Below are 7216 nucleotides of genomic sequence, written 5' to 3' on the forward strand. Positions count from 1 at the left end.
TAAAAACACTCGAGGCTCCACATGATCTGGTCTCGCCCATTACCTCTCTCATGGGCTCTCCCACTGTTCGCCACATCACTCACTCCTCTCCCATCACTCTTTCTTGTTATTCCTTGTATTACTTGGCACTCTCTAGTTTCAGATACTTGTACTTGCTGCTACCTGCTGCCTCTTCCCCTTGCCACATCGCTAGCTACTTCAAGTCTTTCCTCAAAGGTTATCTCCTTGAGGAGGCTTACTCTGACACTTAAAAATTGAAAGCAGCCTCTCATTCCCTCCTTCCCAAATTCCCCTTTCTTCTAGTTTTTCTTTCTTTTCCATAGCATATCTTTTAGCAGAGATAAAGAACATTTCAGAAAGACAAAAAGTCAACTCGTCAAGAAAATTAATAATACTTCTAAATATATAAAAGAAGGAATCATAGGAGAAGTCAGAAAATATTTTGAATTACATAATAATGAAATACAACATGTCAACATTGTGGGATGCAACTGAAGCAGTGATTAAAGGGAAATTTACATTTGTACATGTCTGTAACATAAAAGAAAAAAAGGTTTAAAATCAATGATCTAAATTTCCACAGTAAGACAGTGGTAAACAAAAAGCAAACTGAACACAGGGTAGAAACAAAGGAAATAATAAAGAAAAGAGGCAAAAATCAATGACATATAACAACTAAGGAAGAAAATTAAGAAAGCCAAAGGGATGACTCCAGATCCTGTAAACAGTAGCAGTAGAATGAGTCACTTTTAGGTCACAATGCTCCTACCTGCTGCTGCTCCTCCACCCTGTGCAGTTCCTCCCTACTATCCTTACAAACTTGATGCTCTCCTTCATTTTTTAATTGACCCTCGTTTTTAATATTTAGGGGGTTTTGTTAGAAAAATCTGAAGAGGAAAGGAGGGACTATCAAACTGGAAATTACGAGGCATTCATGTAGATTTGAATGGGTATGACTCTCTCTGTTCCTGTGCACACACTTGTTTGCAACATAACTTGGCTGCTCCTCCCACGGAGAGGTAGACTCTATTTCTCCATCCCTTGCATCTGGGCTTAGCCATGTCACTGCTTTGGAAAATGGGACATTAACAAATGTGACAAGCAGTGGCTTGCACATTGGGACTTAACTCTCTTGCTGTTCTTTCTATTGCCATGTAAATCAGCCAGGGCTAGCCTGCTGGATGATGAGAGACATGTGGCTTAATCATCCCCATCACCCCAGCCAACAGCCTGCCAACTACCAGATATGTCAGTAAGGCTGTCTTAGATCATCTAACCTCCAGCTGACCCAGCAGCTGACCATGGATGCATGAGCCAACCAGGCAGAGATCAGCCAAGTCAAGCCAGACCAAACTAGTCCAGATAACTAATCATGAGCTAATTAAACTTGTTTCAAACCACGAAGTTTTGGGGAGCAAGTTATGCAGCAAAAGCTAACTGAAAGCATTAAAAAATTATTCTATCATTTTTCATGATTCATTCAACAGACACCGACTGAATACCTTCTGTGTGTAAGGCCTTCTGCTAGGTTCAGGGATCTGAAGCCAAGTAAGACATGGTTTCTACCTAGAGGGGGCTACAATCCATAGCAGTGAACGGGTATCAGCAAATAGATAATGGCAGTGTAGTGTGATGGATACTGAAAAACTAGGTATGATTAAAAAAAAGGGGGGATACACAGTGAGCATGGGTAACTCATTAACCTGAGATGGTCTAGGAAAAAAACATCAAAATTGGGTCCTCACAAACGATCTGAAGTTTACCAGACAAAGAATTTGGGGGAGGGCATTCTAGGCAAAGGAAAAAGCATATATAAAGGCTCAGAGACATGAAAGGATAGAGAGTGTTTGAGAAATGGTGTAGCAACGTAGCCTGTAAGAGGAAGGAACAGAAGTTATGATTAAGGAAATCGAGTCAAAAACTATTTGATAAGAAGTCCTAACTATTACAGAAATATTACAAAATTAATAAGAAACCACTAAGTAAAAAATCATGAGTGAATTATGACAATTATTTTCCTTCCTCCTAACTAGTTGGAATATGAATTATCTCCCTTCCTCCCATCCTTTGACTCTGACCCCTGTGCAGTGTCTAAGTAGACCTATTGTGATGCAAGTCTCCTCTTGTCTACTCTGCTTATCCTGTTAGTTTAGTTCATGCTACCAGCCTCATTCTGTTAAGCCCATTTAATCACACTTACTGTTGTTCAAGTTGGAGCACACGAACACCTTAATTGGCATATATACCCTCAATCATATGAGAAGCACAGTATTTGAAAAACAATTTAACTGTTTTAATATTGATTTTAATCAACAATTTTCTAAAGTCAGCTCCTTGGAACTTAGTGGAAAGTAATTGGTTTAAAGTGCAAAAGCAAACTTACTTGTTAATTAATGCATTCCTCAAGTAACACTATAGTCATGGGTATTTTACTAAAGAACATCTCTCTAGCATTTGAGAAGCATACATGTGCGGAACCATTCAAAGTGAATCTCTGCCTGAAGCCTTTCCTTCTCTGGAACGTGTCCACTGTCCATGTACTTGGTATATTACCAGATATACAGTGGGCAGAGAAGGAGGAGAAAGTAGTAGTAATTCCTGTGTGATGTGAGGCATGTCACAACCTTCCAGAATTAGGCCTACCCTGGCATCAGTGCTCAATAAACGCTTGTTGAATGAACTTACACAGGCAGACTCAGCTTCGATTTCTCCAAACATAAAATGAGAAACTAAACGATTGTTAAAGTACCTACCAATCCCAAGATTCAAGCATTTTCCCACAAGACAATTCAAAAGAATGCAAAATGTATACATCACTTCAATTTATTTAGTCTTATCTAATACATCAATGTATTTGCTCTTTAAAAGGAACAAAGTATAAAACTATAAAAAATGATCATTAAAATTATACAAATTTTTTTCAAAGCATGATTTTAAATACGGATCTTAAAAAGTGTGATTGAGATATGCCACAAGGAATCATAAGAAAATGTAAAATGTGAGAAATGAACATTAATGTGGAAGCCAATTGCTCAGTTACAATTGTAGAAGAAAAGTGTAAGGAAATTGTGATGAATTATAACTTTATTTCTGCTGCTGTCAGCAGTACTTCCGTGATGGAATTCACAAATTTCATTAGGACTTTGAATAAATGTGTTACATACTAATGCTCTAAATTAATTCTAAATCATACCTTAAGCATTTCACAGACCTTGAAAGCACTGTACTTTTTGGCTTTGATAACGACTGCAAATACTTCTCTTTTTAAAAAAAATTGTTGTAAAATACACATTACATAAAATTTACCATTTAAACCATTTTAAAGTGTACAATTCAGTGGTACTTAGTACATTCACAACGTTGTGCAATCAACGCTGTATTGTTCTAGAACATTTTCACCACCAAAAGGAAACCAGTACCCATTAAGCAGTCAGTTCCCCTGTTCCCTCCCCACAGGCCCTAGTAACCATGAATCTGATTGCTCGCAACAGATTTGCCTATTCTGGATTATTTCATATAAATGAAGTCATGCAATATGTGGCTTTTTGGATCTAGATTCTTTCACTTAGCATGTTTTTCAAGAAATACTGTATCCTTTTGCATTTAAGAGTTAAAAAAAACCTTTATGCAAATCATAAGCAGAAGATACTTTGGAAACTAAACTGACATCTGAGGTAAGTTAATGAGTCAGTGCAATTACCTTTCAGAATGTAATTCAAGTTTTCAGGACTGACTGGTGCTTAAACACTGATCAAGTGAACAACTTTTAACATTTTAAATGCAGCATAGACGTCTTTAGAATTCATGTCCACCAAATTATTAACCATTTAAAGCAATTTATGTCATATGTCAGTTTTTAATCATAAAACTATTGGAATGTTGTAGGGAACCAATACTATTCTCCATTTTTATTTCAAATCTCTAATTTGAAGGTAACAATTTTAAAAGTTACCAGTTGATAGGAAAGACATCCACTTGACATAATTAAATATTCAATGGGTAATTTTACTCTTGAACAGATGTAATACCCTATTATTGTTTCTATTTCTGTGGTTTGATTTCTTTTAATCAAATAATGTAATTAAACCTGAATGCTGAAACTTCAATTTTTCAACACTACAAATTGTGAGCTGAGAGACTTTAAAAGAAGCTGAATAAGTTACTTAATCAAATCTAAACTTTATTGACCAAAACTACTAAACATAGGCTGATTAGCAAAATAAGGTTTTAAAAACTCTATGTCCTTAATCTAGGTTTTTTTTGATCACCAGATCAGAAAATTGAAGTCATGGGATAAACAAGCAATACTGACAATTAAAATGAAAAGGGGGACTTAATGAAAAAACAATTTCTAGGAGGAAAGCAAAAGGCAGGATCTCCTTTTTCCGACTTCAATCTTCTGAACAGTAACAAATCATTGCTACTGTTCTTATCTTATTAGACCACTGAATAATTTAACAATTAATGTTACTCTTTGACTGTAGAATGAACCAACACATATATCATCCTATTTACCTGTTTAAAGATCTTGTCTGAGTAAAAAAAAATTCTAACAATTTATATTAGAAAAAGGTAAAATTCAAATCTGATGAATTTGCTTTTACTGGAAAAGGACAATTTGACCTGATGAGTTCGTAACTCTTAGTATTTCAACAGAAATACAGTTTACTTTCAAACACACACACTATTACCACCACTAGAACTACTCATATATTGAAGAATCATTTTGTATCATAATATTTGCATGCAAATGGGTTAATTAAATGATTTGGGGGATGCTTAAAATTTTATTGATGTTAGTGAAAAAGAAATAGATTTCCTTTGTTTCTGTTGTCAGTTTACTTCAGAAATGCATTTCTTCATAGTAAATAATAGATGCTTCAATATAGCATGTCAAAAATAAAAAAAATTATAAAATAGGAGATTCGTATCAATGAACTTTTACTGTATTTCTCTAGAGCATGTTCATGAATCATCCTTGTAACTCATTTCTTTGTAGTTTATTAATGAAAAGTCACTCCCCACAAAATACATTGGAAGTCAAAAATATCCTGAACCCAAAATGTCAGTTTTGAAATGTTCTAAGGTAAAAAAGCAATTTGAGATGTATCTCCATTAGTACATCTCAAGATGTATTAAAATCTACTTGGCCAATTTATGGAGATTCTAAGTGCAAATAAATGCATGTATAAATAATGCATTTACAGAATCTACTAATCACAGATGCAATAAAATACTTATAAAAGTTCAGCTAAAGACCCTATTTTTGCAAAGGATTTTCAGAGTAGCATACTATAGTTAATTTCTACTTTCTTTCCTTTTGGTATTAACCAATAATTCTTTCCAAAACACTTACTAGGAATCAAATATTCTAGGTAACAGTATTTCCCTACATCATACGTCCCTTCTCAGTCTGCATTTGTAAAGAAGAAAAGTGAACTGTGTCAGAACACCTGCCTCTCAAAGACCCCAAAACATTCATCAGTACCTAAACTTTGAGTACATTTTTAAATCCATACAATGGAAGCGTAAAATAAAGATCTTATCTTTTGAACTTACTTTGATCTTATAAATCAAAGAAAATATTTGTGTAAAAGGTAACTTTCAAAGAAACCATTCTTCCCATTCTCCTATTTAGAAAGGAATTTACTGGCATTGGCCTTTACTTGTACATCTTAAACTTTTTTGTTTGGAAATCAGATTTAGTCATATCCTAAAAAAACCTATTACTGAATTATTTTAAATACAATGGATGAGTCACTGATGAGCTGATTCTCTTTAAAAGGTAACTAATATTCTCTTGCTTCCTAGGCCTCACAAGAATGTTAATTAATACTAAGAGCTGTATTTAGTTAACCAGCCAAACATACATCAGGGAAATTATTTTCATCAAAAGGCTCTATCCAGACTTTTGAAAGAATGAGGGCCAATTGCTTTCTTTCTACTGCAATTCTAAACATCCACCTCTGCAGATTCCAATTGTGTCACCTTCCAATGCGGTGTGTTTTACATGGAACGTAGTTTTTAATGTTTGCATAACTATTCCTTAGAAAATTTTTAAACCTAATAGACTTTAAGCCTTTTTAGGTTGGGATGCAAAACATGAAGAAATCTGTTTTGCTTCTAAACACCAAAAACTACATTCAAATTGCCAGGGATTAAAAATCTGTTACCAGTACAGCAGTATAAACTACCGTATCTTCAAAGATCCCAGTATTAACTATCCCTTAACATTGGGTAACAGCAACAACATTGCTGGGATATGTAGCACAGGGTCAAAGACCAAAAAACGATTCTATACTACTGGTAAACCAGAAACACAGTCTTTACCATCTCTTGCTGATAGGGTTCAAAGAATTCCTACAAAATTCTTGTAAAATTTAATCCAGTATCTTTTTACATCTACTCTGTTTATCCTAGAGATCTAATATGTTCACATGACTCTGCAACCACTAAACACAGGAATGAACGATGACTAGGCTAAATGTTAGTGCTAATAATGAACAGTAAGTTTCACTGCAATTTACCCTGACCAGAAGAAACACTAGTGAAATACTAGAAATAACAGTAAATTAAAAATACTAGTAAATATTAGCTTTTTAAAAAAAATGTCCGACAACCATGGTACCCAATATATTTTGTCATATGGTTGTAAGATTGAGACAACATATAAAATTAAATTCAATCATTAATACTAATAAATTACTATTCCTCTTAATTTTGGATTATACACATATGTACCTACACATATGCACCTGCTCCAGTAACACATCATTCATAGAATAGCTGGCGTGTCCCAGGCTTTCCTCTAAATTCTCATACTTTATTGTGCATCAGAATCACCTGGGAGGCCTCTGTTAAAAGACTGCTGGTTCCCACCCTAGAGTTTCTGACTCTGTAAGTCTGTGGAGAGGCTCAAGAATTTGCATTTCTACCAAATTCCCAGGTGATGCTGATGCTACTGTCCAGGGACCACACTTGGGGAACCATTACTATTGGTGATCTGTGGTTCTCAGGAGAGAGAGAGAGGGGTAGGGGAGAGGGCGGGGGGGGGGGGCGTTGAGATTAAGTTTACAGGCAATCCTGAGGAAGAAGGCAGCGAATAAAAGAGAATTCAGGTATTTGCCTCCTTCCTGACACTTGTTCTTACCTTGCTGATTAGCAAGGACTAAGGAATCAACAAAGACTTCTCAAATGACAATTTACTTGGCCAACA

The sequence above is a fragment of the Vicugna pacos genome, chromosome 8 (genome assembly GCF_048564905.1).
Source record: "Vicugna pacos chromosome 8, VicPac4, whole genome shotgun sequence".
Classification (NCBI taxonomy): Eukaryota; Metazoa; Chordata; class Mammalia; order Artiodactyla; family Camelidae; genus Vicugna; species Vicugna pacos.